The sequence below is a fragment of the Puma concolor genome, chromosome D1 (genome assembly GCF_028749965.1).
Source record: "Puma concolor isolate L17-30 chromosome D1, mPumCon1.1.hap2, whole genome shotgun sequence".
Taxonomy (NCBI): domain Eukaryota; kingdom Metazoa; phylum Chordata; class Mammalia; order Carnivora; family Felidae; genus Puma; species Puma concolor.
The window spans coordinates 107,785,752-107,810,066 of record NC_141676.1 but is presented as its reverse complement, the minus strand read 5'-3'; the positions used below and the strand labels follow the sequence as shown (position 1 = coordinate 107,810,066).

At 42.3% G+C, this 24,315-nt stretch overlaps 1 protein-coding gene across 3 annotated transcripts in view; it reads left to right on the top strand.

The window, feature by feature from the left end:
• The window catches only part of POU2AF2 (POU class 2 homeobox associating factor 2), a 494,391-nt gene that overhangs the window by 65,609 nt on the left and 404,467 nt on the right, over window positions 1-24,315 (top strand). For all 3 annotated transcript variants that reach the window (XM_086679169.1, XM_086679170.1, XM_086679168.1), the window contains exon 2: window positions 12,124-12,247. The gene's annotated coding sequence lies outside the window, so the exon portion shown is untranslated. The remainder of the gene's footprint in view (window positions 1-12,123; window positions 12,248-24,315) is intronic.

Here is a 24,315-nt window from a genome sequence, read left to right as displayed (position 1 = left end):
TGTTCTGATCTTTGGATGAGGTTTATTTGGTCACAGAGAGATCCACTGACAGGACCAAAGAATAAAAGGCCCACTGGGAAGCTTTAACTTTTCTATGACTTGCCTAAAGGTGTTTTGACATTTTTACATATACCAGGAACGCACTGGAAAAAGCACAGACCTTTCTCAACCTTTGACAAAATCTGGGTGACACAGTTAATATGAGATCATTGTTAATAGAGACTCATGGAGTAGTATCTATGGTTTTAATTCTGTGTTTCATATCCACAGTGAGAGTTTAAATGGGTTGGTTAGGAGAAGAAACTTAGTGAGTACCTTAACGAAAAAAGAGTCATTTATAATTTTTTAAAAAATTAAATATATGACTATGCATGGATTGGAGCCAGAACAGAAAACCAGTTTTAGAGTCTTTTTCATCTCCTTGTTTCTCTCTTGTGGCCTATTGTATAGTTTCCCTCTTGTCTTAGTTTCTTTCCACATTCTTCTCCATTCCCTTCTCATTCTTTCCAGGTCAAATCCTGGAGGAACATAGCCTGGCTAGCTTGGCTCACCATTACTACCTTTGTTGGGTGAGGCTCTTTGAATTAATGCACCTAGTGGGTTTCTCGTCCACTTCACCTACCATTGATTCAACTGGCAGCCAGTGCTTTGCAGAGAACAGCCCAGCTCTGCCTCCCTTGGCAGGGGCAGGTCTGCAGGTTCCCAACAGAAGAGGAACTTGACTGACAGATCCAGGACACCTAAGTGTCAGGTGTGTGAGTATGAGGGAGGGAAATTGCCTTGAGCAGATCAGTGGCTTAGCCTCAGAGGCCTCCTATGCTCTCATAGTTGCAAAACCCCCTCATCATTTTACCTTTACTATGAACAAGATTTTCTCTCTCATATATATATGAGGTGTATATATATATATCCAGTTTCTCAGAGACTCCAAAAAGGAGTAGCAAAGAGTTCTGGTCTTGGGGGTGGGGTGGAAAGGCTCATAAGGGCAAAGCATTTCAAAGGATTTCTCTTAAGATTGTTGAAATTTGAGCCTACAGTTGAATTTCATTTTCCATCTCAAATCCCAGATCCCATTCTGCCACTTACCAGCTGTGAGACCTTGAGAAAGTGTATTTCGTCTCTATAATGGGCATAATGCTCCATTATATCTACTTCCACACTTTGTGAGGATTAAATGGGATAACACATGTAAAGTGCTTAACCCAGTTCCTGGCACACAGCAGAGGCTCTGTATGTTTTAGCATTTTTTTAATGCAATTACTTGATTGCTGTGCACTTATTTAATCAACGTTTATTCAGAGCTTATCCTGTGTGAGATATTTCTCTAAAGTACTTAAGGTACCCAAAATGATTTAAAATTTTAAACATTGAAGTGATACTTAAAAGTTTAACAACCATCCGAGTTATACTACTAACTTTTTGAGCAAAGCCCCCACAAATGCAGAATCTTCTAGGATCGATGAGTTTGGGTATTGTTCTAAGCTACAGACCAAAGAAATTTTTTCCAAAAAGTTCATGACAGTGAATTGATGTAATTGAGATGGAATTTTTCTTGAAAGCAAATTTTTAAGTAATGATTAAAGTTCATAGTATTTAAATAGACTGGGAAATTATGCCAAAAGAGACACCATCAAGCTTCAGAAACCATACACTGCTTAAAAGTTTTGAAACTGAATAATTTTTTACATGACATTTCTTCTCAAAACAAACATTTTTCCGCCTTGAATGAAAAATGCTATGCTAACTCATATCCTCCCCAAACACTCCTTGCCCTGCAATAACTTATCAGTGTGTGCACAGGATGGGGGAAAAAAAAAAAAAAAGCTAAGGAAGTAGTTTTAAGTTTCAAGTTTCCAAAGTGTGATTATAAATAACAACCAGTGTGTTTGAACAATGGTGTTTTCTAGTTAATTTAATTTTTTTGTTTACTTGGGAATTAACTCTGATACCCTTTCCATTTTGATCCATGTTGAAATTTACTGGAGGATGGTGAATGGTGCGGGGTCATGAGCAGGGCTCTTAATTCTTACACAAGACATTCAAGAAACATTTGTTGAGTGTACTGAGCTATAGATGTACACGGTAAAGAGGACTGGGCAGATGTGTTGACTCCAAGATATGCTTGAGGAGTCTTCAACCCCTTTTATAGCAACCCCCAGTAAAAAGATACATTTTATATTGCAAATCATTTACCAACACACACACACACACACACACACACACACACACCCATATAAATAGTTGAAAGAAAGCTTTTGCAAACCTGTACTTACCAGCTGCAATGCTGTATTATTTTTACACTAATCTATTCTATTTCCTTTTTGAAAAGAATGCTATCTGTGACCTACTAAATTGATTTCATGACCTGTCATTGAACTATGATGTATAGCTTGAAATACTCTGTTTTGAAAAACAATTCTCTTATGTTGGCCTGTTTCGTTGTCATTTGCATAATTCACCTAAGCATAGTACTCAGGAGGATAAAGCTTTTCTAGTTATTTCCTTTCCCTTTAGAAAAACTGAACCAAATTTCTTGTTTAATGCTACGATTTCAATTTGGATTAATTTAGCTTTTGGTTACTATTACTTCAGTGACAGCCTATTCCTGAAGATTTGACCTTAAAGAAATTGCTAAATTTGACTTATCAAAGTATCCAAAATGGAGAGGATTCAATGGTTAATGAAAATTTTTGAAAGTGAGAAATTGTAATATTACAGTAAAATAACCTTGAAGCACCTGACATGAAATTAAGATTTAAAAAGAATCTAAGAAAGAACGCCCCATCAAGCTAATGAATGACCTGAATACATTCTAGAGTCCTTTCTTTTGTGGTCTACTCATTTTTGCTTTTTCCTGGCATCAGGAATCATTACTGTGGTATCCTGGTCCGATTCCCTGTTACGGGGTATGCAGTGCATATGTTTTTCAAAAGAGTTTTTTTTAACACAAACCCAGTATGTCAGAGCCTTGAGATTTGCAGAGCTTAAAACCTCATATATGGACAAAAAACAGCTTCTTCCACTTTCTTTGGCTCTTTGATTAAAGGCTTAATTTGTCATGGGTGGGGAGGTGACGGAGGGGTGGAACAGAGGTGGTTTTCACAAGCAATGATGTGGCTAGTTGTCCAGGGTGGGAATGTTCTATCAAGCAGGCAAGCTCCCAGGTATTTATTGAGTGCCTGCTGGATTCTTAGCCAGCCTCATGCTGCTAAAACCATCAAGTGCTAAACTGTCATGGTACACATTGCAAAACCTCCAATTTCTTTTCCTAGAGCTGCCGTGTGGCTCTTTATATAGCCCGAGGGGCGTGTTGTGCAACAGAATCCTGCACTCCAGGCATTGTGTTCCTGGTGCCAGAGGAAGTGATGGGGCAGACCTGAAGGATCATGGAAGCAAATGTTCAGTGCACATTTATTCCCAGGCCTGACTCAAAAGGGCTGTGTGATTTGAGGAATTACCCCAGCCGTGCTTCCTTATTCCCAGAGCGTCAAACCACAGGGCAGTTGGGCTGATGCGTTTGCACCTGCGTGGTGTCTGTACCGTTGTTACTGTCACCATGAGTCACTGGGCGTTAGTGACCGCCTTGTGGGCTGCAACAGTGTAGGTGGGGGCGTCGGTCGCCGTAGGGCTGGGGTGGGTTGACTTTGGTTCATATTTTGATCCTGCCACACCACACCAGCTCTGTGACGCCCGACACTTCACTGGAGTCCACCAGGAACTGGTTTCCCTAGCTATAAAATGGGGCAACAGTACCTGCCAAGTAAGGTTGTTGAGAAGTTAAAAGAAAATAAAAAATATGAGTTACCCTGTATCTACTGCTTACTCTGTGCCTGGCCGGCACAGTTCTGAGGGCTTTTCCCATTACATGTATGAACTCACTCAATTCCCAGCCTGACCCTATGGGGTAGGTATTATCGTTTGCATTTTCCAGAGGAGGCTGAGTTGGATTTGTGCAAGATGGCACAGGCAGGGAGCAGCAGAGCAGGGATACGAACCCAGGCAGCCCATCTCCAGAGCCCACACTCTTCACACAGAGTATTGGTGTGGACCTCAGGAACACAAAACTGTTTTGGAAAGGTTCCGCGGCATCCCAGATTCATTCGTGAATAGTCAACACACTTTCCTCAGTGCCACTTGGGTGTGAGGCCCTGTGCTGGGTGCTGTGGGAAAGTCCAAATAGTACGTTGTTGTCACATATAATGGGTTTCCCTCTAAGGGAGGGAGCTAAGTGGAGATGGCTACATTAATTTTGGGGATGGGCAGGGACTGGTGATGAGTGGTGGAGGCTGCTGATTGGCTAAGGGTGAGGTAGAATGAAGGGAGGGCTCAGGGATACTGCCGAAGTGTCAAGGCTTGGACGTTAAGAGAATGGAAATGCCATTAACGGCATGGGGGAGGTGCAGTGGAGCCTAGCACCCTGGGCAGGGGGAATGGTAAGGGGAAGGTGGTGCTGGTCACGGTGACTTTACCTCTAGTGTTGGTTGTCAAACAGAACATGCAGTGAACATGTTTGTTCCTTGTTAATTCACTCCACAAATGTTTAATGAGCATCTATTTTGTGTCATGGGCTCTTAGGCAGGCTCTGAAGTCCTTCCCATCCCAGAGCTCACATTGATTGTGAATTTATAGCAAAAGGCTTTAAAACTGTTAGTCTTTTGTGTGTGATTTCCCCTCTCAATTTTATTTGCTGTCTCTGTCTTCACTGATAGCTCACATTAGTACCTGGGGCGAGGGCATAAAATAGGGGTCTAGGTACTCGTCACTGCACACCTCTTAATTTTTTAAGTTACAGTCAGGATAACAAACTGTTAGATAAAAGACATTCTACCTTCCTACTTGGACAAAAGTACCCCCTAAGCACTTGGGAGGCCAGGTTTGAGTTAACCATAGTTACTCAGCTTGGGGTTTTCTGTACTGTTTAGAGAGATAGCACAGGTCTGTGGCCCCTCTTCCTCCCTGCCTCAGGCACTAGTTGAGAGACCTTGGGGGCACGCAAGGGGGCATCCCTCCTGCATGTTTAAGCCTTGTTCACCTCCCACACGCCACTAGTAGCCACTTGGTGGCAGTCCTTTGGGCCTAGCCCAGTCTGCCCTCAGGAGAACTGACCCAAGAAAGGCTGCAACTGGCCCTAGAAGTGGGATTGAGGCCATTGGTTTAGGAAATTCTAGAGTTCCAAGAACCTGGAAGTAGGGACACAGGCTCTGTGGACTTTTTGCCTCGTGTGGAGGAGCCGATAGCAGAGGCCTGAACGTAGCCTCTAAGGTGTGAAGCTGAAGACAGGACCCCACTCGCCTTATGTCTGGGATGTTATTGCTTTATTAGGATCTTGTTGTTTGTGCTTTGATAATCTACCAGTAAACAGTACAAATATGTTCCTACAAGATTAGTGTGAGCCCTTATCTAAACTTTAATGCCTGTCATAAAGTAAAGTTTTTCAGATATTTCTTTTTGTAAACCTTGCCCAGAAAGCAAGCAAACAAGCAAGCAAGCAACCAAGAAAAAGAAATGGAGGGAGGGAGGGAGGAAGGAAGAAAGAGAAAGAAAGAAAGAAAGAAAGAAAGAAAGAAAGAAAGAAAGAAAGAAAGAAAGAAAGAAAGAAAGAAAAGGAGAAAAGAAAAGAAAAGAAAAGAAAAAAAGAAAAGAAAGAAAAGAAAAGAAAAAGAAAAGAAGAAAAAGAAAAGGAACAGCAAAAAGGCATTCATGACTCTGGTCTTAGTTTTAGCAGCTGCTAAAAAAAACGTTCTCGGGTATTTAACAACCAAACCAAACTGAGACAGACGCTGCTCCCTTTGCTGTAACTTCTGCAGACGTTGTCGTTCCACATAAGTTCAGGGAAGCCCCTGATTTGCATTGTTGCAATTTTCCGTTTACTGCAATTTATCTCTCTCATGATTCCTCCTAATAATTAATTTCCTACATTTGTAATTTGTTGCCCGTTATCAAAGCTGCTTCACAGCACCTCATTGTTTGCTGAGATCTCAGTCTGAAAATCAGAAAGCATCACCTTTAGATGTTGTTAATGAAGAGTTCATTAGTTCCGTTAAGTTCAAAACCATGCACTCCACCCATTGTGCCAGATTTTGTGTTTGCCCGTAGAAAGATCTGAATGGCTGGGACCTGGTTCCTCCCTTTCAAGAGCTCACAGGCTGGTGGTTGAGACAGACGTGTGAGCACATCAATTACAAGAACACACAACAAATATTACTACAGGGGGAGCTCTGTGGGGAGGGAGGACTACAGCGTTGACACTTAGACCTGGGGGATTCTGAGAAGATCTCACTGAGGAGTGGGCATTTCCGTTGGGTCTTAAAGATGAGTAGGAGTTGGCCGGACAAGTAAGATGATCATTGTTGTCCATTTGCCTTTTGAATTATTATTTTTTTTTCTACTTGTATATAATTCATGAGATGTCTGGATCTTCTAATGCCGTTGCTCATGAATTAGATTTTTCTGTGTTTTCTTATTGTTCACCCAGTGTCTCACGTATGGAGCAGAGTTTTGTGTATAAGTGTCAGTGTTATCATCTATAAAATGGGAACAACTAGTACCTACTTCATATAGTTGTTTTGATGATCCCCAAAAATATGGTGTGTAGGTGCTTAGCACTGTGTCTGTGTGGGAGTTAGACTTGTGTTTGGCTCTTAGAGCTCCAACTCTCATGGCTTAACAAAGTCGGGGTTTGTTTTCCTGGCGAATTAGGAAGTCCCGGGGGAAGCAGTGCAGGGCTGGTGTAGAGACTAGGATAGTTCCAGTGTCCCAGAATCCTGTGAACTTTCGTCTCTGCCTTTCTTAGCATATGGCTTCCTTTTTTATGCTTGTTAAGTCATGATAACAAGATGGCCACTCCGCCTCCAGCCTCATGTTCTATTCAGGGAGAAGGAAAGAAAAAGGAAAGGGTAATGCCTGTATCGGGAAAGCCAAAACTCGCCCAGAAATCTCTACGAGACTTCTATTTAGATGTCACAGGCCAGAACTTTTCTCATGGCCTCCCCTGACTGTAAGGGAATCTGAGAGGGCAGATATTTCAATCCACCCATTTTGACATCATAAGTGGGATTGAGGGTCTCATAGTAAAGAGAAGGACCGAGGATATTGTGCAAGCAGCCAGCAGCCTCTGCTACCCTCAACAGTTGCTATTACCTTGCAGAAGACTCTCGATAAGTGTTTGTACAGTTGGATTAAGCCATCACTCTTCCATTCTGGTCCAGGTCGCCATCATCTCTTGCTACGGTAAGAGTGTCCTAACTGATCACTCCTGCCTCCATTCTTCCCTTTCTACAGTCCCATTTCCCACTGGGGGTCAAAGTGATCTTTTAAAAATGCAAGTTGAACCAAATGTAAGAGCTAAAGCTATAACATTCCTAGAAGAAAAAATAGTGTTAAAGCTCATGACGTTGGATTTGGCAGTGATTTCTTGGATATGTATGACAAAAGCATAGACAACAAAAGAAAAAAAAACCAGATAAGTTGGACTACATTAAAACTAAAAACTTGTGCATCAAAGGGCATAACTGAATAAAAGGCAATTACAAGAATGAGAGAAAATATTTGCAAATGATATATCTGATAAGGAGTTAATATCCAGAATATATGTGAAGAGCTCCTACAAGTCAACAACTAAAAACCAAACAACCGAATTGAAAAATGGGCAAAGGATTTGAAAAGATACATCTTCAGGGATGATATACAAAAGGCCAACAAACACATGAAAAGCTGCTCGATCTCATTAACCATTAGGGAAAAGCAAAGGAAAACCACAATGAGACCCCAGCTTACGTTCATTAGGATGAGTGTGGAAAAATAGAAAATAACAGGTGTGGTGAGGATATGGAGAAATTGAAACCCTCACGCACTGTTGGTGGGAATGTAAAAATCATGCACCCGCCGTGAGAAACAGCATGGCAGTCCTCAAAAATTAGAAACAGAGTTACTTATGTTCCAGCAATTCCGCTTCTGAGTATATACCCCAAAGAATTGAAAGCAGGGTCTTGAAGAGATATCTGCACACCCACGATCGTAGCAGCAATATTCACAATAACTAAAAGGTGGGAGCAATGTAAGTGTTCATCAGGAGATGAATAAACAAAATATACACACAAGGGAATATTATTCAGTCTTAAAAGGAGGGAGATTCTGATTCAGACTCATGGTACAACAAGGATGAGCCTTGAAGACATTTTGCTAAGTGAAATAAGTCACAAAAGGATAAATATTGTAGTATTCTATTTATATGAGGTTAGGTATCAAACGTAGTCTCATTCATAGAGCCAGAAAGTGCAATGGTGTTTCACAGGGGCGGAGGGAGGGAGGCAGGAGGAGTTTTTTGTTTTTTGTTTTTTGTTTTTTGTTGTTTTAGTGGGTATAGTTTCAGTTTTGTGATATGGAAAAGTTCTTTAGATTGGTTGCACAACAATTGTACACTTAAAAATTAAGATGGCAAATGGTACATTTTGTGTTATATGTATTTTACCATAAAAAAGTAAGTCAGATCACAGCATTCTCGCATAGAATCTTCTAGTAGCTCCTCACTGCACCGGAATAAAATCCAAATGACCCCTTTTGAACTATAGGCCCCACTGATTTGTGAACTGCCTACCTCCATGACCTCATGTAATAGCACTGTCTTTACATGGAATGTGCCAGTGTCACTGATCATCTGTCTCAAAGATCAGACCTGCTAAACTCCTTCCCGCCATAAGGCTTTTGCTCTGCTTCTCTCTTTGCTTGGAACATTCTTTTCTATTTCCGCACAGTTGGCTCCTCACCATCCAGATGTAGGGTCAAATATTTCCTCTTCAAAGCAATCCTTCCCTAACCCTGTCTAAGGGAGCCCTCCGTCACACCTTAGTCACCATCTATCATATTGCCTTGTTTAATTTATTCATAGCCCTTTTTTGCTGTGTGAAATTATCTGATTTGTTTATTACCTGTCTCCTTCAGCAGAATCGTAAAGCCAGATGAGAGCAGAGACTCTGGTGTGCTGCTGCATTCTCAAGGTGGACACACATAGGCCCTGAATAAATATTAAACAAATAATTGAATTCAACTAACATTTATTGGGTTCTCATTATGTTCCAGGCAGTGTACTAGGCACCAAGCAAAATTAAACATTATGTGATTGGCTTCATAATGATCTAGCAGTAGGGTAGAACTTTTCTTAAGACCGGAATCTCAAGGACCACCACCTGTTGAGGACCTGCCTTAGAAAGAAAGCAGACCTGTGTGATGTAGGGAGACCCCGATGGCTCAGTTGAGTCCCTGTTTCAAGTTTCATCTGTGGTTAGCACCCTTAGACTTTTTAATTTCATGAGCCCTTAGATTCCTTTGTATGCTTCTGCCAGTGTGAGCTTGGTTTCTGCCCCTTGTAGACCAGAGTCCTGACCCATAAATATGTAAGAGAGTTGTTGTGAAGAGGAATGGGTTCCGTGCATTGTGAATGTAAGTGGACGTACATACAGAGATGGAGACAATTGTATTTTCTAGTTCCTCTTAGGAAGGACACAGCATTTATTTGAGAAGGAGAGAACTGAGAGAGATAGAAGTTGAATTTCTTTACATGTGAGAGAAAATAATCCCCTTATTAATCCAGTAGGAGAGGAAGGAGGAAGAAGAGAGGAGGGAAGGGGTGATGTTGGAGGTCATGAGATGCTGAAATTAATTCAACCTCATAATCCCTACATCATCAGTAAAGTCGTTAAATCTTCAATGCTTGGGTACAGGTGGATTTGTATGGGTGGGAGGTCCAGGGAACATGTTGCAGGGGCTGGACTTTGTAGTCTGGGTGGACAGGATATAGGCAGTACAAAGGGCGGGGTAGAGAAAGGCCTGATGAAGGACGTCCCAGAAGTCATAGAAAATGTAGAGGAGGCGTTGGAGCCTCTCCAGGCTGTGGATTTGGGCTCTTGTTACGTTGCTCAGGATCTCCCAAGAAAGTGCGAGGCGCCCAAGGTGATGTCTATGTACATGTTTTTTGCTTCTATTAAATATATTCTCAGTACCCTGTATTTCATTCATGTGTTAACATAAATAGTTATGTATATACTTATTACAGTCTTTTGGCCGTATGTTTATTTTTTATTTTATGCAGAACTTTTCTTCCAAAGCCTTTCAGGCTCTTTTAGAAGTTTCAGTGTATTTTATACATTTCAACCTATTTTAGAAGCTCCATCCTTCTGTTCTGTGATTGCCATAGGGTTGCTGTGATCATCCCACTTTGAATGCTTTCACAGGAATTTGTTTTTCTTCTAAAAACATGGCCCCATGCCAGAACCTGATTATAGAAATCTGAGCCAATGGTCAGTGTCAACTCCAGAAGGAAATGTTATGAATTTCCAACATATTGTATAATCCAGCCTTTCTGAAATGAATGATGCCATTTTAAAAGCAAGAAGTAATCACAGCACATGCTGTGCTCTGTGGCTCGTCATCATTGTGGATCCGAAGACAGACCCTGGACGGATCTTGTACCTGGGACCCAGTCAAACAGGACACGAGGACAGAGCTGCTGTCCTCCGTGAGGAGAGGCTCATGGCCCTCGGGCTGGAGGATGGCAGTGCCTAGGGATGCTGGTCACACTGCTCTCACATCCTTGTCATTCGGTCCTTTTGGCATCTATACCATTTGCTACAGAGAGTAAATAGATGGAGGTGATAGGAAGCAGTTAAAGACAGGCTCTGGTTCCAGTCCTAGTTTCCTCTACTTGAAGCCTCTTTCCTCTTTAAGCCTCAGTTTCTTCATCTGTAAAATTATGCTAGTTAACACCTATCCTGCAGAGTGTTGTAAGGATTAGGCACGGATATGGCATACAAAGCACTTAGCCTGGGGTTCGTACTTAGAAGCCTCTCAAAGGGAAGCCATTAAATGTTCTTACTATCATCAGTGCATGGAGGAAAGTTTTCATTGGTGTGAAAAGGCAAATGTATGGAAATAATGAGAGATTGGCAGTAAAAACAAACAACGGGTAGCAGAAACATCTACACAAAATGGGTTACTTTACTAATAAGAAAAAGAAAAGAAAATTGATTTTGAAAAAAATTCAGTTTACTAAAGCATCTCTGGTGGCCTTATAGCCAATAGTCATGACTCTGAAGATGTATATTTCTTCCAATATCTGACTGCACTAGAACAGATGGTTTGAAAACAATACAAGCTAAATCCCAGGAAATTCTACATATTTGGGGGATGATGATGTGCAACATTTTGAAATAACGGGTAACAGCGCTCACCTGAAACGACCTTGAAACTTGACAAAGCATTTAAAAATAGACTGAACCAAATTTTAATGTTCTGGAAATATGCAGCATCATGAGGCTAGAGCAAGTTGTTCACGGATTAGTTTCATGTCCTGTTCTGGGACTTTATCTATCTATTTATTTTTTTGCACTTAATACTACCAAATGGTAACTTGTGTTATTCTCTAGTGGTATCATGTGTTTTCATTTTATCACAGGACGAGATTATGTTGTCCTTCAGAGCAGGGACCAGGTCTTAAAATTCTTTTGCCAGTTATAGTACCTGACTGTGAGAGAGTTCGGTATGTAGGAGGCGCTAAGTAAACACTGGAAAGAGAGATGTTTCATCTTTCTTTCAGGCTTATTATCCAATTAATTCATTCTCATTCCACATGAAAACCCTAAAATGTCTTCATTATTGTACTAGGAGATAAAGTGTAGAAGGAGCTGGAGAAGTCTTAATCTCAAAATGTTTAGTTATTCCTGCAGATTAAAAAATAAACCGAGGGGCGCCTGGGTGGCGCAGTCGGTTGAGCGTCCGACTTCAGCCAGGTCACGATCTTGCAGTCCGTGAGTTCGAGCCCCGCGTCGGGCTCTGGGCTGATGGCTCAGAGCCTGGAGCCTGTTTCCGATTCTGTGTCTCCCTCTCTCTCTGTCCCTCGCCCGTTCGTGCTCTGTCTCTCTCTGTCCCAAAAATAAATAAACGTTGAAAAAAAAATTTTTTTTTAAATAAAAAATAAACCTAAGCTTCTCTTCCATAATCAGATATAGATGTTTATTACTCAAAAACAAAACAAAACTTTCTCACTGATTTAGTGGCTGACAGATCTCACACTCTATGGTGCTAATTGCCCTATTTATGTCTGTTTTTTTTTTTTTCCATTTGAAACAGAAGTACTGAAGCAAATGCATGACCAGACTGAAGGATGGCTGACTTTCTGTATCAGTTGCTATACTCTGATGTCTTCTAGAAGAGAGGAGAGTGAGACAGGAGGCCGCTGGAGTATCTCCAACAGGTAAAGCCCATGTTCTGATAGGGCAATGGCGGTGGAGATAAGAGGTGGGGCCAGTTTCCAAATCTGGATTGAGTTTGTTTGGTTGGAAAGACAGAATTTGTCGATGGCTTGGTGCGAAGGAGAAGGAAGAGTGGAGGGTGAAGCCAAGATTTCTAGCTTGGGGGACAGGAGACGGGAAAGACCACCCACAGAGTCAAGGACAGAAGGAACAGGTTGAAGCATGGTGAGGAACTGGGTAAAATAATTCATATAAGGACACATTGGGTGTGAATTCATTCTGAGACTTCTGTGGTGTGTGAATACCCCACCTCTTGGTTTTCTCACCTGTAAGGGGTATTATCCCTCCTCGGGCTTTCCTCCACACTCCTCCCAGAGGGTGGAGCCGAACTCTGATCTTAGCATCCCTTGATTTTTTTTCACTTGGCTTGAGTGTCTACTTTCTTCATCTTCAAGATTTATTAGAAAGATTCCAAATTATCTGCAGCCTCTTCCTAAGGACATTATCTTGGAAACAATGTTAGAACATCTGTTTTTCCAACTCAGTATGTGATCTGAGTATCTTCTATTTCCATCTACCTGGAAAGGTTTCAGATTGTGCTTACGTTATGACCTCCTTGAAGGCAGGAAGACTCTCTCTCCTGACAATTGGTTTGAAAGTCTTGCAAGCAAATGGAAATTGTATTCCAAATCAGGGGAGCATTTCATTGAGATCCTGGGGCACGAGAATAAATCCAGTGCTGTAATAGGCAGACCCCCAGAGTGAGGCTCAGAATAATCTGATTTATTGCAGTTGCTCTGCTCCTAATTAGTTGCTTAAATTATTTAATCTCTCCAGGACTCAGTTTACTCAATTATAAAAGTAAGGGACAAGATAATCACAAAAAAACCCCAATATAGTTAATATGTTATAGTTAATATGTTAATAGTTCTATGTTATAGTTCTATGTTAATAGTTAATATGTATATAGATTACTTACTACATGATAGGCACGGTGCTAAGCATATACACGATCTCACTTTCTTATCAGCAATCCTTTGAAGTGGGTACTATTTTCACTTTCCAATTGCAGATGAAAAAACTGAGGCTCGGACAGTTTAAACAAGGTACTGACGTTCAAAAGCTAGCAAGCGTTGCATCTGAATTCCAATCTGGATCTCTCAAACTCCCAAGCCTTTGCCCTTATCCACTGGATCACTTTTTCTCAAGGTCCCTACCACTTCCTTCTGACATTTTCAAATTTGAAACAACAACAACAAAATTGCAGTGAACAGAATCATGGTGATTTCTTCTCCCCTTGCCCAAATCTAACAAGACTGCTGGAGAGCCAAAAAGTCCTTAAAAATGTGAACAAGGCCAGTTCTCGATTTTAATTGATCCTGTAACATGTCGGGAGCCTAGCCCTGTACCCAGGGGAAGATGGGAACCACACACCTCCCTTGTTAGCTCTGAAGGCAGGCCAGGAAGTGCACGAGTGTTTATCATAAGCTGCCACTGTCCTTGCCTCCACGTACCGCTCGTGATTCAGAGGAAAGCACTGTGGACAGGATGTAGATATCATAGCACTGCTCTGAAGCTTCGGTGGGTGCCCTGGTGACTGAGAACTGTTGCCTTGGGAACATTCCCGAAGTGAGTTTAAGACATTGCTTGTAGTTACTTGTTGGATGTTGGTTAATGATACCTGCTAGTGCAATAGAGTCTAACGTCTGTGTCGAATCAGTAAGTTTAGAAAAACCACAACACCCTCCCCCCGCCATTAATGCAATCCCTAAGCACCTCCTCGGGACCAGTCACAGGGTAGGTATTGAGGACACAAAGCTGCACTAGACGTTGCATGTACCCTCGGGAGCCGTGGGGAGGAGACAGACACACCAAAAATACAGCCCTGCTGAGGGAAGCACAGTGCACTGAGAACAGAGTAGGCTGAACCTAAAATAATTCCATGGAGGAGTTAAATTTGTGGCTGAAGGTCCCTAAATAGAGGTTCTATGTCCCCTTTCTGGATACTCATCACTGAACTAGATATAAATCTATAGCAACTTTTATGCTGCTATCTAAGAGAGAAGCTGATGGATAGATGTGGCTGGAAAGTGAAAAATATGCCATCAAACCAGAGAAGACCCTTCAGGGTCTTATGAGTGCCCGTGGAAGGCTTTCTGTCAAGAACCATGTATTTTCAGAAACTAGGCCACAAACACTGGCAATTTTTAATATAACAAGACTGTAGAAATGGAATGCAGGACTGTGTTACCTCAGACTTGTTCTTCAGTCTGCTACAGCATGTAGCGAAGCCCAGATGGTTCCAGGTGGGTCCGAGGACTGTGCTCTGCAGATGACTTAGGGGCCAAGGTTGATGGAGGTTCCGCCCCCTTTAATACATACTTTCCATCATTGTCCCGGGCATACATATCTGGCCAGGGCAAGGGGAAAGAGCACAGGGGATATTACATAAGAGGATTTTACAGGCTAGGCTGACCGGGAAGTGATACAAATCACCTCTGGTCACATTCAGTGTCCGGGCTTACTGCTAAGTGGCCAACGGTGGCCGGGAAAGGCAACCCACCCATTCGTGATGCCAGGAAGAGAGGAAATAGTTGGTGGATAGCAAACAGTTTTTGCCACACCCATGAATGGGGAATGGAGAACTAAGCCAGAGAGGCTTCTGGAGACCCACCTGAGAGAAGAAAAAGCTGGAGGGAAGAGAACAGGATACCCTCTGCTGAAACAGTTTATGTTCCCCACTTCCTCTCCCAGGGAATAAGGCCGAGTCACAAAGCAGCAAATGCCTCCAGAATTTGCAGCCTGAAGTCGTCTAGAAACCTGCGTGTCTATATGCAATTTATACCTTTAGTGTATGCTATGAGTATTACATGGTGTATTCTGATTATTATGCTCCTTGTTAGGAGTTCAAATGTCACCCATCCCTTAACCATAACCATAACCATAACCATAACCATAACCATAACCAGAAGAAGGAGGAGGAGGAGGGGGAGGAGGAGGGGGAGGGGGAAGAGAGAGAGGAGGAGGAGGAGAGGGAGGAGGGAGAGGGGAAGGAGAAGGGGAGGGGGAGAGGAGGGGGAGGGGGAAGAGGAGGAGGAGAAGAAGAAGAAGAAAAGGAGCTATTAGATATTGAACTATCATTGGCCAAATTGAGTTTTCTCAACAAAACAATCAAGTAGCTACTATTATTATAAAAATTTTGCAGATGGGTGTGCCTGGTGGCTCAGTTGGTTAAGCGTCCAACTTCTTTTCAGGTCATGATCTCATGGTTCGTGAATTTGAGCCCCGCTTTGGGTTCACTGCTGTCAGCGCAGAGCCAACGTCTGGTCCTCTGTCCCCCCTCTCTCTCTCTGCCCCTCCCCTGTTCATGAACGCTCTGTCTCTGTCTCTGTCTCTGTCTCTCCCTCAAAAGTAAATAAACTTAGGGGCACCTGGATGGGTCAGTTGGTTAAGTGTCTGACTTCAGCTCAGGTCATGAGGCCGCAGCTCTTGGGTTCGAGCCTTGCGTTGTGCTCTATGCTGATAGCTGGGAGCCTGGAGCCTGCTTCAGATTCTTTGTCTGTCTCTCTCTCTCTCTGCCTCTCCTCCACTTGCACTTTGTCTCTCACTCTCTCAAAAATAAACATTAAAAAAACTTTTAAATTTTATATAAGTAAACAAACAAACCAACCTAAAAAAAAGAATTTTGCAGATGAGGAAATTCAGGCTTAGGAAAGTTGTATTATGAGCGGTTAATATAAATCAGATAATGTTACTCTTCTGCTTAAAAAATTTAGTGGCTTCCTGTTGTGATTAGAATAATCCAGTCTCCTTACTTTGGCCTCCATGCTCTCTATAATATGGCCCAACTTATTTCTGTCGTTCCTTTCCTTCTTTCTCTATGCTCTAGTCTCAAGGGCCTTCTTTTTGTGTGAAACCCCAAATTAATCTTGCCTTAGAGCCTCTGGACTTTCTTTTCCCTTGGCCCCGGATTCCTCAAATGCCTAGATTGTTTTTGTTAATCAGATTGCAGGTCAAATCCCATATCTTGAAAGAGGCCTTCCCTGACTATTCTATTTAAATTAGCATTTTCTTCCCCCGAATTGTTCTCTGTCATCTCCCTCTGTATCATTTTCTTCATGGCATTTATCTCCCTACAACTATTTTGGTAGTACATCTTGTTTGCTCTCTCCCCTCTCACTGTAAAGCCCCCAAGAATGATGCCCCTGCCCATTTTGTCCGCTGCTGTGTTCCCAGAGCCTAGGACAGCACCTGGCACAGAGGGCACCTAGTAACTATGCTGAATGAATGAAGAAAAGAGTAATGCAACCCATGTTGTAAGATTAGCAAGGGATGGAGCTGGTATTCAAACTCTGTTCTTGCTTATGTTAAAAGCAGTTTGTGACCATCTACTATAAAGCCCGCTAGGCATTCAGTAAACACTGTTGTTTGGACCCAGCAGCAAGAGAACTTGACACATCTTAGCGCCATTAGTGACTGCTGGTCAGGATGCCCCATTTGCGGGCTCTGTCATTTGCGACAAGCTACACAATCCTCCAAATCTGAATTTCTCTGTCTATGCAAAGGGGTAAAAATACCACTTATCTCATCCGTGTGGGGATTAAATGAGACAAGCATATGAAAACTTCTCTGAAGACTTTAAAACATGATATGAATGTTTATTTTTGTCAGGAAGAAAAAGAAATACACATTGTCTTCCTCAGTCCTTCCCATGGCGTTTTGTAGGAGGGCAGGAGGATGTGGTGGGAGGAGGAGGGGGTGGGAAGGGAGACGCTGAGCTCTATTTGGACCATCTCAGCCTGGACGGGTGCACCGAGGTTGGGCCTGAGTACAGTCCTGTCGCAGCGTTCACGTCCGCTGATGCTGGGCACGGTTTCCGTGGGGTAGACCTGCCGAAGGGAAAATTAGTTTCCCTGAGAACGTGACCCCACCAGTGGTTCACTCCGTAGTTGGAAGAAGTCTCCATGTCCCAGTGTGCAGACCCAATTGCGCCCAGTAGGGAGATGCTATGGGGAGGGTAAGTAATTGCATTTTGTGACACCAGGTTCCGGTTTACCACCACACAGCTTGAAGTGAAATTGTCTTTTTTTATTTTTAAAAATGTTGTTTATTTTAAAAATGTTTATAAATGTTTATTTATTCTCTGAGGGAGGTGGGGGGAGAGAGAGAGCAAGAGGGCCTGAGCAGGGGAGGGGCAGAGAGAGGGAGACACAGAATCTGAAGCAGGCTCCAGGCTCTGAGCTCTCAGCCCAGAACCTGACATGGGGCTTGAACCCACAAATGGCGAGATCATGACCTGAGCCCAAGTCGGATGCTTAACCAACTGAACCACCCAGGCACCCCCTGAAGTGAGTTTGTAATAGCAGTGAAGGTGACACAGAGCGGGTGGGATTTTGCCAGATTTCTCTAGCGATTCTTTGAAGACTTCAGGACACTGAATTGTCTTTGCTACCTTTTTACAAGTTTGAGAATACACAAGCAAGGTGATTAATTTCTGCTTTAAACAGATTCTTAACTTGTTTTCCTGTGTGTTGAGGAGGAGTGGGCAGGGTCCTAAATGATCTCTTCCTCTTGCTTATTTTACAAAGAACACAATGAGATGCTTGTCTAAGCTTAGAAGCTCTTCGGTGGCAGAGTTGGGACTAAAACTCAAGTCCTCTGACTCTCAGAACAGTGTTCTAGCCACCACATATGTTCCACTAAATGTATGTTGGAACACAGTGGGTTTTTTGAGCTTGGACTTGTTCCCTTATTTGTCTCCTGTCACATGCGGTTCTTCAGTTTAACACTGCCTCCGGCAGAACACTATGGACACCTCTGTCTCGTAAGCTTCTGTGTATTCCCCTTTCTGAAAATCATCACAAATTTAGAGGTTTGCTTGAAGAAAAGTCCAAAAGTTTTGGAGCTGCGACAGAGCTGGGGAGCTCAAAGTCTAAGTGGAAAATATGCTAAGTTTCTCCCTAGTAGTGCTTTTCAGCTGAAGGAGGCAATGACATTTTATTTTTTTTCTATTTGTTTTTCCTTTTTTATTTTAGAGAGAGAGAGTGAGAGAGTACGAGTGTGGGAGAGGGGTAGAGGGAGGGAGAGAGAGAGAGAGAGAGAGAGAGAGAGAGAGAGATTCCAAGGCAGAGCTCAATGTAGAGCCCAACGCGGGGAGACACCAGGACCCGGGGGTCACAACCAGAGCCGAAATCAAGAATCAGGTGCTCGGGGTGCCTGGGTGGCTTGGTCCGTTGGGCGTCTGACTTCGGCTCAGGTCATGATTTCACGGTCCATGAGTTCGAGCCCCGCGTCGGGCTCTGTGCTGACAGCTCAGAGCCTGGAGCCTGTTTCGGATTCTGTGTCTCCCTCTCTCTCTGCCCCTCCCTGTTCATGCTCTGTCTCTCTCTGTCTCAAAAATAAATAAACGTTAAAAAAAAATTAAAAAAAAAAATCAGGTGCTCAACTGACTGAGCCACCCAGGTGCCCCGAGGCCATGACATTTTAAAGAATGACTTCATATCTTCTATAAGCTTGAGTTAATAGAATTTCTAAATTATTTGCGTTGTAGACTTTCTTTCTCCTGCATGAATTGAGAAGCTAGTATTTTTTTTCAATTCAAAAATTCTAATTGTAGTAAAATACACGTAACATGAAATTAACCATTTCAAGTATACAATTCAATAGTGCCAATTATATTCACGTTATTATGCAGCCAATGTCCAGAATGTTTTCATATTGCAAACCTGAAACTCCATACCCATTAAATAGCAACTCCCCATTTCTCCCTACCCCCCACCCCCTGGCAATCACCTTTCCACTTCTGTCTCCATGACTTTGACTACTCCAGGTACATCATGTAAGTGGAATCATACAGTATTTGTCTTTTTGTAACTAGCTTATTTGACTCAGCTTAATGTCTTTAAGGTTCTTATATGGTATAGCATGTGACAGAATTCCCTTCCTAAAACTGAGTAAGATTCCATTGTCTATGTATACCACATCCTGTTTCTCCATTCCTCTGTTGATGGACACTTGGGTTACCTCTACCTCTTGACTATTGTGAATAATGGCTTCTATGAATATGGATGTATGACTATCTCTTCAAGACCCTGCTTTCAATTCCTTTGGGTGTATACTCAAGGAGAGGAATTACTGGGTCATAATTAACTCTCTATTTTATATTTTTGAGGAACTGATAGGCTGTTTTCCATAGTGACTGTACCACTTATATTCCCACCCTCAGTGCCATGGTTTCAATTTCTCCACATCCTCACCAACAAGTATTTTCTGTTTTTTTTTGTTTTGTTTTTTTTTTTTTTTTGCAAGTAGTCATCCGAATGAACATGTGGCATCTCACTGTAGTTCCTATTGTATTTCATTAATGACTAGTGGTGTTGACCATCTCCTCATATGCTTACTGGCCATCTGTATATCACACCTAGAGAAACATCAACTACAGTCCTCTGCTTGTTTTAAAATCTCGTTATTTATTTTTCTTGATGTTGACTTGTAGGAGTTTTTTATGTACTCTGGATATTAATCCTTTCTCAGACATATGATTTGCAAATATTTCTCCCATTCTGTGGGTTGCCCTTTCATCTCTGCTGATTGTGTCCTTTGATGCGCAGAAGTTTTCATTTTTCGTGTGATCCATTTTATCTATTTTTTTCTTTCATTGCCTGTGCTTTTGGTGTCCCATCTAAGAAATCATTGCCAAATCCAATGTCATGAAGATTTTCTTTGGTTTCCTTCTAGGAGCTTTATAGTTTTAGCTCTTAGGTTTATGTCTTTCAATAATTTTGAGTTAATTGTTGTATAGGGTAGAAGGTAAGGATCTACATTTACTCTTTTGCATGTGGATCTCCCAGTTTTTCTAAAACCATTTGTTGAGACTGCCCTCTCTCCATTGAATGGTCGTGGGACCCTCGCATAGTCATTTGACCGGGGCACCTGGGTCGCTCAGTTGGTTAAGCGTCCGACTTCAGCTCGAGTCATGTTTTCACAGTTTGTGGGTTCAAGCCCCGCATCAGGCTCTGTGCTGCTGGCTCAGAGCCTGCAGCTTGCTTCGGATTCTGTATCTCCCTCTCTCTCTGTCCCACCCCCACTCACGCTCTGTCTCTCTCTCCCTCAAAAATAAACATTAAAAAAAAAAGGGAAGTCATTTGACCATATATACAAGTATTTATCTCTAGGCTGTCTGTTCTATCCTCTTGGTCTATATATACATCTTAGGCCAGTACCGTACTGTTTTAATTGCTGTAGTTTCATAGTAAGTTTTGAAATCAGGGAATGTGAGGCCTCCAACTTTGCTCTTCTTTTCTCAAGATCGTTCCCGTCTCTTCAGAGTCCCTTGAGATTCAACCTAAATTCTAGGATGGATTTTTTTCTATTTCTGCAAAAATGCTGTTGGGATTTTGATAGAGATTGCATTAAATATGTAGACTGCTTTGGGTAATATTGACATCTTCACAATAGTCTTCCAGCCCATAAAAATGGATTGTTTTTCCGCATCTCTGTCTTTAATTTCTTACAGCAATTTTTGTAGTTTTCAGTGTATCAGTCTTTTGCCTCCTGGGTTAAATTGATTTCTAGATATTTGTGTGTATGTGTGCTATTATAAATGGAATTGTTTCCTTTTTGGATTGTTCAGTGTTAGTGTATAGAAATACAACTTTTTTGTGTGTGTTGATTTTGTGTCTTTCAACTTTGCTTGGTTTATTAGTTACAATAGCATCTCTGTGGAATCTTTTAGGTTTTCTACAGATGAAATCATGTTATTTGCAAACAGAGATCATTTTGTTTCTTCCTTTCCACGTGGGACACCATATGTTTATTTATTGCCTAACGGCTCTGTCTCGAACTTCCAGTGCTGTGTTGAATAGGAGTGCTGAAAGCAGCCATCCTTGTTACTGAATAACACAATTATCCTGTGTCAAAGGAAATAGCAATATATAGCAAACTGATTTCAAAGGAGAATATTGAAGCTGATAAAAGCCAGACAGAGGGATTTCTGTAGGGATGTTCTTAGACTCACATTGCTTTTCCCCTCCCTGTGTGCTCCAGCAGGGGCAGTGACCTAGGCCATAATCATATTCATCAAATATTCATGGGTGAACACATGCTAATCTAGGCAGTGAAGGTTTAGGGAACAAGACGTCAAAGTCCCTGCTCTCATGGAGCTTACAGTCTAGTTTGGGCATATGTGTGTGTGAGAAATAAACTATAAGGAAAACTTGGGAAGTGTTAAGTCCTACAGAAAACATGCAGTGGGGTTGATGAATAAGTAATGACGTGGAGGCAGTTAAGGGCATCTTATTTGGAGAAGTGACACTTGAGCCATGATGTAAATGAAGCCCCTGTGGCCTTGTGACAAGTGGGAGGCAGCGTTCTAGACAGAGGAACCACAAGTGCATGAGTCTATGGCAGAAACAAGTTTGGCATGCTCGAGCAGGAGAAAGAAGGCCAGTGAGGCTGGCGCAGAGTGAGGACAAAGTGACAGGAGATGAAGTCAGAGAGGTTGGCTGGAGCCAAGTCCTGGAGGGCCTTGTGGAATAAGGGAAGGATTTATTCCTAGAGTGGTGTGATTGGAATCTACATTTAAAAAAATTTTTTTTAACGTTTATTTATTTTTGAGACAGAGAAAGACAGAGCATGAACAGGGGAGGGGCAGAGAGAGAGGGAGACACAGAATCTGAAATGGGCTCCAGGCGCCGAGCTGTCCACACAGAGCCCGACGTGGGGCTCGAACTCACGGATTGTGAGATCATGACCTGAGCCGAAGTCGGACACTTAACTGACTGAGCCACCCAGGCACCCCGGAATCTACATTTTAAAGGCGTTCTCCATCTGTGTGCTGCCATACAGAGTCAGTATGAAGATAATGGATCGTACCCATGTTGTTCTCACACCTTCCCTTGCCCAGTCGTTGTCATTCATTGAGCACGGGGCCCTGGCCCAGACAGAGGCTTGTCTTTATTCTCATACCAGGCATGAATTTCCAGCCAGCTTTCCAGGACTGCAGGGGTGATGAGAGAAGAATGGAAACAGAGACAGTGAAGAGGGAAGACCAAAACTCAATTTTCATATGTTGAGACTTTCTTTGACTAGAGGTGAAAATACAGTCGACACCGTCAGCACCTTGTCCGGAGGCCCTTAGCCCGCACCACCCTGTGCATTCCAAGAGCTTCATGGACTTCCCTTGACTGAAGGCAGGCCAGGGAGACATTTGCCAGGAAGCAGCCCTCTGCCAATGACCGGATGGGAATTTCAAGAGGAATATTCAAATTTTCTTGTCCTTCACGTGGGAGAACTCAGATGTGTTGTATCTGGTTTTCCAGAATTCCCCAGCAGGATTGAGCCCCAGTTGCCCACAGAAGAATCTTGCTTGATAATACGCCATTTCTGTCCCATTTCCTACATCCCTCATGTTCTTGTCTCAGATTCTGCTTCTGGGGTAACCCAACCTATGATAGAGAATATCTGGCCTGAATCCTGCTAACGATTATTACTTTGGCTATTGGGATCATGTCAGAGGATCCATTTGTTACATGCTTCCTGAACATTTTTTCTATGAACTTCTAGACATGGAAGCTTGAAAGCTTTAACTTGTGAAGAGATTTTGTAAATTACAAACTGCTCCTGCAAACTGGATACAGGGAAACAGAGTGAAATGAAACATTTTCTTAGTTTGTATCTCCAGCATTTAACTCAGTGTCTGACTCTAGTAGGCACTGGAGAAATATTTATTGAATGAGTGAGGTAGAAACTATGGCAACTATCCGAGATGAGATGAAATGTACATACTTTGGTATTTCTTAGATTCTTGGGAAATCCAAGGTAGCACAAAACCTTCCTTGATTCACTTTCCTTTTTTTTTTTTTAATTAAAAAAAATTTTTAACGTTTATTTATTATTGAGAGACAGAGAGACAGAGCATGAGCTTGGGAGAGATAGAGAGAGAGGGAAACACAGAATCCAAAGCAGGCTCCATGCTCCAAGCTGTCAGCACAAAGCCCGACGTGGGACTGGAACCCAGAAACCGTGAGATCATTACCTGAGCCGAAGTTGGATGCTTTGCCGACTGAGCCACCCAGGCACCCCCTTTTTAAAAAAAAATTGTTTATTCATTTTTGAGAGACAGAGATGCAGAGTGTGAGCAGGGAAGGGGCAGAGAGAGAAGGAGAGACAGAATCCAAAGGAAGCTCCAGGCTCTAAGCTGTCAGCACAGAGCCTGGCGCATGAACTGTGAGATCATGACCTGAGCCAAAGTTGGACGCTCAACGGAGCCACCCAGGCGCCCCAGTTGATTCTCCTTCCTTTTATCTCTCTGTATGCAAACTACAGCTAGGAGCTGGGAATGAGGTGTGCGTTGGGCTGTAACATTCACTTAATTTTTCACTGCTAATTTATCTGAGCTTAACTTTCATCTAACTTATTAAACCAATATTATCCAAAACCTACTTAAATGTCAGGTACTCCAATGAAATATGGGAATACATAGCGAAGAGAGACAATTGCTTCCCTCTGGGAACATAAAGATTGTTGGGGAAAGACACTGCACCATTTATTACATCATCTACTTTTTAATTCTAATCGTATTAAGTACTATAAAGTAAAAGTACATTGTGTCATAGAGCATACAACTAGAAACTTAATCCAGTCCAGAAACCTAGAAGAAGTTTATTTGAGAAAGTGACATTTAAACTGAAAATTACAAAGTAGAATGATTGAATTAAATATTTTGCTATTTCCTCTTTGGCTTTGAAATCCTGGGACCATATTCCCCCTTTAAACACTGTTTAAATTCTTATGCCAATCTGTGGGCACAGTGGTGGGTTGTGGCTTTAAGCTCTGAAGCCAACTTCTTGTACCACAGACGACTCTGTAACGAGAGGCACACCGGTTCCAGGCCAAGATCACCCAACACTGTTCCCAGCAAGAATGTCTTAAGGATTTTAAAGACACGAGGTCGTGGTGTATCTGTACTTTTTCGGTCAGTTTTTCTAATTTCCTGTGTATTCATTCTTATTGGCCTGCCTTGCCTCTTCTGTTAACCCATCACCACATCTCTAGTTTGAATACTGAAAGG